Source organism: Puma concolor, chromosome D1 (assembly GCF_028749965.1).
Source record: "Puma concolor isolate L17-30 chromosome D1, mPumCon1.1.hap2, whole genome shotgun sequence".
NCBI lineage: Eukaryota > Metazoa > Chordata > Mammalia > Carnivora > Felidae > Puma > Puma concolor.
Genome location: NC_141676.1, coordinates 10382511 through 10392864, shown reverse-complemented (window position 1 = coordinate 10392864; position 10354 = coordinate 10382511).

The window sequence follows — 10354 nt, the reverse complement described above, 5'->3', positions numbered from 1 at the left end:
AGGGTGAACCACTGTAGGGGCCCGTGAGTGACAGGGGAAGCTCTCCGAATGCAATTCAGATTGTGTAACTGTCATCGGGAGGAAGGAAGCGGGGACACCTTCAGGAAGCATGTGGTGCCACACAGGGCCCACGAGTGAGTCGAGATTTAGAGTGGTCTGGACCTCAGACCAAATCCAAACCGGGCCTCAGCACGGCCTGCTCAGAGCCCTGCGATGCACTGGGGTTAAGAGCTGGCCCTCAGGTGCAGCCTAGAAGCCCAGAGAGTTCTCACTCCCGCCCTCCTCCAATCTCACAACAGCCCCGGGGACCTTCTTTCCATTCCCCCCAACTGCTGAGCTCTGCTTTCTGCCAGAACTGCTCTCCCTCCGGAGCTCTGCATGGCTGGCCTCTTCTCTTTATTCAGATTTCAACTGAAATGTCTCCTCTTCATAGAGACCTTCCTGACGGTCCTAAGTAGTTGCCTGCTGGATCCCCAGCACCCTCCATCTGTCACACCGTCTTGTTTTCCTGTCTTCAGAGCACAGAATACTTGTTCCATTACTGGTTTATTGTCTTCCCCAATAGAGTAGAAGTTCCATTCGGTCAAGGACATTGTCTTTTTTTTTTTAAGAATTAATTAAAAAAAATTTTTTTTTAATGTTCATTCATTTTTGAGAGAGACAGAGAGGATGAGTGGGTGAGGGGCAGAGAGAGAGAGAGAGAGGAAGACACAACTTGAAGCAGGCTCCAGGCTCCGAGCTCTCAGCACCGAGCTCAACGCGGGCCTCGAACCCACGAACCACGAGATCACGACCTGAGCCGAAGTCCGACGCTTAACGGACTGAGCCACCCAGGCGCCCTGGATGCTTCCAAGTTTGGGCCATTATGAATAAAGGTGTTTTGAGCATCTTTGAGCAGGTTTTCACATGGATGTCATTTTTCAACTCCTTTGGGTAAATCCCAAAGAGCGCGATTGCTGGATCATATGGTAAGAGTATGCAGAGTTGTGCGAGAAACTTGCCAAACTGTCTTCGAAAGCGGCTGTGCCGTTTTGCATTCTCCCCGGGGATGAAGGGGAGCTCCTGTTGCTCCCAGTTCTTGCTGGCGTTTGGTATTGCCAGTGTTCTGGATTTTGGCCATTTTAATGGGCATGTAGTGGCATCTCATTGTTGCTTTGATTTGCACTTCCCTGATGACAGGATCTGAAGCGCCTTTTCCTGTGCTTGCTGGCTTGCTTGCTTTTTATTTTTTTTAAAAGACTATTCATTTCTTTTGAGAGAGACAGAGACAGCGTGAGTTGGGAGGGGCAGAGAGAGGGGGAGAGAGGGAGAGAGAAAGAGAGAGAATCCCAAGCAGGCTTCGCACTGTCAGCTCAGAGCCTGACATGGGACTCAAACTCTCGAAACCATGAGATCGTGACCTGAGCTGAAACCAAGAGTTGGACACTGAACCAGCTGAACCCCCCCCCCCCCCAGGCGCCTCTCATATGCTTATTTCTGATCTGTTTCTCTTTGGCGAAATGTCTGTTAAGGTCCTTGGATTTTTTTTTTTTTTAATCAGGTTGCTTGTTTTCTCATTGTTGAGTTTTAAGAGTTCTTGGTATATTTTGGACAACAGTCCTGCATCAGATGTGTCTTTTGCAAATATTTCCCCCCACACTGTGATTGTCGTCTAATTCTCTTGGCGTGGTCTTGCACAGAGCGGAAGCTGTTGGTTTGATGAAATCCAGCTTATCAATGATTTATTCTGTGGATCTCATCTTTGGCGTTGCATCTAAAAAGTCATCACCATACTCGAGGTCATGCAGGCTTTCTCCTGTTACCTTCCGGGAATGTCATAGTCTTGTGTTTTACATTTAAGCCTATGATCCATTTTGAGTTAATTTTTGTGAAGTACGTAAAGTCTGTGTCTGGATTCATTTTTTAAATGTTTATTTATTATTTATCTCGAGAGAGACCGAGAGAGGGAGAGAGAGAATTCCAAGTAGACTCCCCACTATCGGCACAGAGCCCGACGCGGGACTCGAACTCACAAATCGTGAGATCATGACGCGAGCTGAAATCAAGAGTCGGCCACTTAACCTCCTGAGCTTGCCTAGTCTTTCACTGTTTTATTCCCCGTGAGTGTCTAGTGTTTGGCCCCTAGTAGGTGCTCAATAAACACTGGTTGAATGGAGGAATGGAAAGAGGCTCCCAAGCCAAGATTTGTAAGAATAGCATCAGAAAGGCTGAAAGCCAAAGTAAACAGCTGTAGATGGCCACCGAAGACTGGGTTCTTAAGCTTCCTATCAGACGACAAGCCACGCTGGGATGGATGGACAAGTCAACGCAGGGTAGGGTGTGATGCAGGGCGGCAGAGAAAAGACAGTGCTCTCCACCCGGGATTCTCTTTCAGCCCCTTTGGTCAGGGACAGGTGCTTTGGATGGGGTGGCCAGACCCCGGGGTCTCCTAGCCTCTTCCCGAGGTTCCAGTGAAGCTGCCTCTGCCTCTACGTGGAAGAAGCTTGGGATCGTCAGGGTGTGATCAGAAAGCACACGTCACATCAGACTCAGCTGTGACCTTTCTTGGCAAGGTCACTAGGGTGGCGGATCTGACAAGCACCAGCCCCAGGGGGCTGAGCTTTGCAGAGGAGAGTACTGATCTGCTGTCAGTGACCTTCAGGCACTGGAGGATGAAGGGCAAGTCCCCCACAAGCAATGTGGCCAGCGGAGAAGAGCCAAGAGAAGGAAGCATCAAAGAAGAGACAGGTGAAGTTTCTTCCTTTCTATCCAGTCCCTGCTCCCGAGGTGCCTGGGGGCCAGGAACTGGGGAGTGGGGGTGGGGTGACTAGAGAAGGTCCCGGGACCTGCTTACTTAGGGAGACCGTGGGGACAAATTGCTTCTTGCAGGCAGAGGAAGCAGCATTCTGAACAGAGACGTGACTGTCACCTGAACACGGGTTAAACATCGATCACCCGTGTTTAAGGGAGCTGGAGAGTAGACTTTCAGTACTGAGGAGACACAGAGCTGGCGGCCCATGACCATGACCCACAAACAGAGGCAGCTGGGTCCAGAGAGAATTTGGCCACACGGCGTGAAGTTTTTGTCTTTGTTTCCATTATTGTTTCTTCATTCAAAACGTTTTTAAAAATTATTTATCTCCTGGGGCGCCTGGGTGGCTCAGTCGGTTAAGCATCGGACTTCGGCTCAGGTCATGATCTCACAGTCCGTGGGTTCGAGCCCTGCATCAGGCTCTGTGCAGACAGCTCGGAGCCTGGAGCCTGCTTCGGATTCTGTGTCTCCCTCTTTCTTTGCCCCTCCCCCACTCATGCTCTGTCTCACTGTGTCTCTCAAAAATAAATAAATGTTCAAAAAATTTTTTGAAAAAATAAAAAAATTTTCGTTATCTCCTTTAAACATTAAGAAATGTTCGTGTGGGGGATCCTGGGTGGCTCAGTCGGTTGAGGGTCCAACTTCAGCTCTTGTCATGATCTCATGGTTCATGAGTTCGAGCCCCGCATAGGCTCTTTGCTGTCAGCTCAGAGCCTGCTTCAGATCCTCTGTACCCCACCCCCCGTTCACTGCCCCTTCCCTGCTCTCTCTCTCTCTCAAAAATAAATAAACATTAAAAAAAAAAAAGAAATGTTCATGTGAAAATCTAGATTTCCAGCTACTTTTGAAATCGGGGGGGGGGTGGTGGCAGGGGTCTGGGAACTCTGGGCTGGCACCCTTACATGGAGCCAAGCGGCAGCTGCCCCGTCTAGTAGGACACGTGCTGAAGTGGCCCTGTAGACGCCTCCTTCAGAGCTGGTGAAATGAGTCTTTTCACCTACACATTTGCTACCGCTGAGTTCGAGAAACTCAAGGGCTGTCCTGGGAGCGAGCTAGGGACGTCTGCTGGCAGTGGCTTCTCCTCGATCCTCCGGACAGCACCCTGCAGGGCCGGCAAGAGGTGCCAGGCTGTGGGAAGTCCCTACCTAACCCCTCAAGCCCCCAGCCTCACCTTCTAAATTACTTGTCACCGGGCAGTGACACCTAGATCTCGCTCCTAGTTTCCAGGTACCGTTTCTCAGTAACGCCCCAGGGCCGTCCTGTCACATGGCCCACAGACCGCAGGGTCTCTGTCAACAGTGTACAGGCGCAGCCTCTCCCTGCAAGTTCGTTAAGGATGGCCAGGGCGTGGCCCCTGAAGTGGCACCGGCTGATCTCCCAGGTCTACCCAAGTCCTGCCTCGAACATGCGGGACAACGTGGGTTTCTCTTATACGTGGCCAACCTACTCCTTGTAGGGGCTCCTGGGCTTGGAGATAGGGGGAAACCACGACATAGAGCCGCTTAGACGAAAGCTATGACAGCCATGGAGTGGAAAGGGACCTAGCAGAGGGAGGGACAAGGACAGCCCAGGGCAACCCCGCACCGCTGTGCAGGTGGCCGTCCGCGGCAGTCTTCTGTGCCAAGGACGGCCAGTCCGGGCACATGCTGGTGTGTGCGGGTGGCTGGGAACTGCACATCCGGGTGGCTGAAATGTCCGTGCTGGACCCCCGTTCTTGAGGAGGCGGGCAGCCGCACACGCAGTGCCCTTCCTCGGCCGTGTTGTCGCAGGACACGGCTGTTCTATTTCATTCCAGGGAAGCCGGGTGCCTTTAAAGGCAAGGAACAGAGCAGACACCTTTCCAAGCCCATGAGGCCAGAATGAATGAGCAGGGCACTCCCAGGGCCCCCAGGAGAATGTGGGACATGACTGTGGATGGGCCGCAGGGGGAGATGGCAGTAGGGGACGTGTTCCCACATTGCCTTCCCTGCCCCCTTAGCAGCCAGGAGTGAGAACATGCGCAGATTGGGGATGGCCGTGGGGTGGTAATGTGCCACCGGCGATCGTTGTTACGTATTATTTCCTTTTACTAAATGCCCACGCCCACCAACCTTTTAGAAAAATGGCTGGCCGGCATGCCTGCCGCTGTTCCAGAATCCCCGAGGGTCCTGCCCCCAAGTCATTGGTCTTGCCTGGCAACTGTCTCTCGTGTCCACCCACCTCTGTCCCATCCAGGAAGCCATCCTGCCCTGCCTGGACCACCGCAGCAGCACCTTTCAGTGCACGGACCACTGAGGACAGAGTGCTTGAAACCCTGCGGTGGGAGGGGGGGCGGTCCCCCGTTGTCCAAACTCCTCAGTCCCCTCCCCTGCCAGTCCCTGAGCCTCATCCCTGGCATCTCCCTCTCCGTACCTCCCGCTCCCATGATGCCGCGCGGCCGCTGTCAGCTTCCAGTCCTGTCTGTCATCTGGAACTTGTCACAGGCTGCTCCCCCAGCCTATTGCCTCCCACGACAAACGAATCCTGCTCCCCCAGGACTCGACTGAGCTGTCACCTCTTCCGAGAAGCCTCCCCCGGTTTCCCATGTTCAGGTTAGCCCCCAGAGTCCCCTGCAGGGACTCATGTCACAAAGGCCTGGCTTACTTGCCTATTTCTCCCACTGGACTAGTGTTGTCTGAGGACAGGGGTTGTGTCTTCATCTCTGTGTCCCAGGGCCTGCCACCGTGCTGGGCGTAGAGTAGAGAAACGCAAGGGCTGTCCTGGGAGCGAACTAGGGACGTCTGCTGGCAGTCTACCCTCCCCAAGGGGATCCACCCTGGGGCTGGACGCCCGAGAAAAGGCCTTGTCTTGACCTCTCGAGAGCTAAGTGATCTTCATCGAGTCCCTTAACCTCTTCGGTTTCTTTATCTGCAAAATGGAGAATGAAAATACTTAACCGTACAGGTTTCTCTTCGAGTATCCAAATGAGATAACCCAGCCCGGCGGCTGGCATATCGTAAGAGCTCAGGAAATGTCTGCACCTTAATGAACTAATAAATAAATAAAAACAAATGTGTAGAGATCGTTTACTATGTGCTGAGTGCTGTTCACGGGGCTGAGGATACAACAGGGAACCAAATGGAGACAATGTGGATGCTCCAGTGCTGGGGGAGACAGACAGGGAGCAAGCGAAGACAAGGGAGTCAGATAGAACGGGGCGCATTTAATGTCACATGTAACAAAGGCTGCAGTGAAACATAAAGTTGCAGCAAGACACAGGGATGACAGTGGAGGCTTCTTAGACAGGGTAGAAAATAATAATAATTTATTATAAAGTTTTTTCTCAACCTTGCCACTATTGACGCTTTGGACCAGATGCTTCTTTGTTGCGGGGCCTGTCCTGTGCATTGGGGGGTAGTTAGCAGTATCCCTGGCCTCTGTCAGCAAGATGCTAGCTGTCCTCCTCCCCCTCAGTTGTAACAATCGAACTGTCTCCGGACATTACCAAACGTCCCCTGGTTGAGAACTGCCAATATGCAAATGTCTGCGGTTAAAGGGTATGGCGGGCTGATGGGTGGCCCCCCCAAATGTGTCCACATCCTAATCCCTGGAATCTATGAATATTGTCTGATATGACAAAAGATGTCATCAAATTAAGGATCTTGAGAGGGGGTGCTTATCCTGGGTTATCCCGGTGGCCCTAAATGCCATCGACGAATGTCCTCGTAAGAGCAGGGCGGAGGGAGGTGAGACAGGGCCACGCAGAAGAGAAGGCACTGGGAAGACAGAGGCTGAGAGTGGAATGATGTGGCCACAAATCCAGGAATGCCAAGGAACTCCTGCCACCATGAGACAGGGAGGGGGCAAGGGACAGACTTTGTTTTTTGTGTTTTTTTTTAATGTTTGTATTTACTTTTGAAAGAGAGACAGAGACAGAGTACAAGCGGGGAGGGGCAGAGAGAGGGAGACACAGGATCCGAAGCAGGCTCCAGGCTCTAAGCTGTCAGCACAGAGTCCGATGCAGGGCTTGAACCCACGAATGCCGAGATCAGAGATCATGATCTGAGCCAAGTCGGACATTTAACTAACTGAGCCACCCAGGCACCCAAGGGACAGACTTTGTGAGGGCTTCTGGAGGGAGTGCGTCCCTACCAACGTCTTGATGTCAGACTCCTGGCCTCCTGAACCGTGAGAGCATACATTTCTGTTGTCTGTCACCTGATTTGTGGTCCTTTGTTAACAGCAGCCCCACGAAACGAAAACAGAGGACATACATCATCAGTGAGTGTTTCTCAACATCGAATGTTCTAATCTAAGGTTCAAGTTGCCACATGGAGAATTTATGAAAGGGGTTGCTGATGTTGGATGAGGGTGATCTCATTTGCAGGTCACCCGAAGCCGGAAAAATTAGTAAAAACTTTGGCCACTGGACTCCAGACCCCAGAAGATGTCCACGGGGCAGTGGACAGATCTCAAGGTCAGGCTGTCTTCATGGGACACTGCAGCCCCATGTGGAAAGGGCCAGGATGACGTGGCTTAGCTAGCAGGACAAAAAAAAAAAAAAAAACACCAAACCTTGGGGATTTCATCAACAGATTCAGGATGAGTCAACATTTTTGGGGCCACGGTGTAACAGTGGCTGTCAAGGTGATGAGATTATAGGGCTTTGTTTTCTTTTCCTAAATTTCCGGGGTTCCTCTAATGTAGTTCTGAGGCTTTGATTGTGACACAAAGGTCAAATTTGGTATCACCTCTGCTCCAGGTTGGGTTCAGCAGAACATTGGGTCCAGTAGGTTCCACACTTAAAGATTCAATGGGGAGCGACCAGGAGGAGGAAGGGGCTTGAAATCCTGCCCACGGGAGAGAAGAGACAACGGGGCGGAATGTCCCGGTTGCCGAATGTCCACAAGGCTGCCCCTCAAAGAAGGCTGACGTGTCTGGGGCAACGCTTTAGCAAAGAGCTAGGATTTCATGGTGATAGGTTTCAGCTCTGAGCACCGTGGCCCTTTCCTTAGAACCAGCAGTTTACAAAGTCAGGTCCATGGACGCCCCTATGGGTCCCCGAGGCCACTGCTGGGATCTAGAGGGTCAAAACGATTCTCATACTAACATTAAGACAACATTCGCTTCTTTACTGTCATAATCTGCCTCGTACAAAAGCCTTGATGGCTATAACTGCAGTGGCATAAAGTTGTCCTAGAAGTCACGGAACTCTCCAACCCCGTGCTCAGAGGACAAGCGGGAGACGCATTGCTAGCTTTACTTAAGAATGTCCTCAGGGGGCGCCTGGGTGGCGCAGTCGGTTAAGCGTCCGACTTCAGCCAGGTCACGATCTCGCGGTCCGTGAGTTCGAGCCCCGCGTCGGGCTCTGGGCTGATGGCTCAGAGCCTGGAGCCTGTTTCCGATTCTGTGTCTCCCTCTCTCTCTGCCCCTCCCCCGTTCATGCTCTGTCTCTCTCTGTCCCAAAAATAAATAAACGTTGAAAAAAAAAATTAAAAAAAAAAAAAGAACGTCCTCAACGAAGCAGCTAAAATTACTAACGTTATCAAATCACAACTCTTGCGTGCACAATTTTTTAGTATTCTGGGTGACAAGAGGAGAATATATAAAGCCCTACTGCTGAATCCCACGGTGCGGTGGCCACTACTGGGAAGATTGTCGTGTCATCTGACTTGCCGGTGAGCTGGCTGGGTCGTCGTTTTTGGGGGGTTTTTTGGTTGGTTTTTTTTTTTGTCATGGAATGCCATCTTTACTTAAAAACTCTGGTTATTCAGACTGGAGAATTTGGCAGACAATTTTTTGAAACTGAGCAAAGGAAGCCTGTCACTTCCAAAAAACACAAATGGCAGTATTTGCTGCCAGTCGTGAGTTTGGAGCTCTCAAGTGAAGTCTCGAATTCGAGAGAAACTCTTATCTACCACTGCGCTCTTGACAGCTTCCCACTACTTAAAGTTTTCTGAGGGGATCAGAGACGACATTAACGAAGGCGACTTTTTCCTATCATATAATGCCACATGTCAACATTTGGAAGATCGGCATAACTTTTGCGAGCCAGCATGCTCCAGAATGATCGATGCATGTTATTACACAAACACGCATGCGTGAAAAATCCGTTCAAAGTGCCAGGTAGGTCAATGGATTTTTTTTTTTAATTTTTTTTTTCAACGTTTATTTATTTTTGGGACAGAGAAAGACAGAGCATGAACGGGGGAGGGGCAGAGAGAGAGGGAGACACAGAATCGGAAACAGGCTCCAGGCTCCGAGCCATCAGCCCAGAGCCTGACGCGGGGCTCGAACTCACGGACCGCGAGATCGTGACCTGGCTGAGACTGCGCCACCCAGGCGCCCCATTGGATTTTAATTTAACAGCAGATTAAAGTTCATTAACACAACTTTAGATCCCATACTCCAGCCAACCTTTAGAAAACATCACTCGTCAAACTTTGTTGCAGTATCGGCGAAGGATATCTAAATTATCTTTACAAGGTATACTTTTTTAAATATTTTAAATATTTTAAATATTTTTTAAAAATAAAAGGTATAAAAATACTCCTTCTTTTTCCAACTGCGTATTATGAGGCCAGATTTTTTTTTTCCATATACAGTGTGCTTCGACCAAAACAACACATTTCAACAGACTGAATGAGAAAGCTGATATGAGAGTCCAAACATCTTCTATAAAGTCAGACATTAAAGAGATTTCAAAACGTGTGGAATCATGCTACTCTTCCCCCCCCCCCCCCCAATTTTTTTTGGTTTGGAATATATGGTAATTTTTCATTGGAAGTGTTATTTACATTGACATGTGATGAGCTCATTGTTGATACTTTTTAAATGACTTAAATAAATGTTTAGAATTTGTCAGTTTAATTTCTTTTTTTTTTTTAATGTTTATTTATTTCTGAGACAGAGAGAGACAGAGCATGAGGGAGGGAGGGGCAGAGAGAGAGGGAGACACAGAATCAGAAGCAGGCTCCAGGCTCTGAGCTGTCAGCACAGAGCCCGACGCGGGGCTCGGACTCACAAACCGTGAGATCACGACCTGAGCCGAAGTCGATCTCTCAACCAACTGAGCCACCCAGGCACCCCTATCAGTTTAATTTCTAATACGGTAAGTATCAATAGATACAACCCACGTAAACAAAAGTTCTTTGGGTCTTTGATAATTTTTAAGAATATAGAGGAGGCTGGAAGGGGCACCTGGGTGGATCAGTCAGTTAACTGTCTGACTCTTGATTTTTGGCTCAGGTCATGATCTCACGGTTTGTGAGATTGAGCCCAGTGTCGGGCTCTGTGCTGACAGCGTGGAGCCCACTTGGGATTCTCTCTCTCCCTCCCTCTCTTCCCTTCTCCCACCTCTCTTTCTCAAAAATAAATAAATAAACAAACAAACATTTAAAAAAAATTGGAGGTGCCTGGATGGCTCAGTCTGTTAAGCATCTGATTCTTGATCTCAGCTCAGGTTATGATCTCAGGGTCCTGCATTCAACCCCCTTATTGGGTTTCATACTGGGCATGAAGCCCACTTAAAAAAAAAAAAAAAAAGACCATAAAGGAGACTTGAGACCAACAAGGTTGAGAACTGTTGCCCCCTGTGTGCTAGAA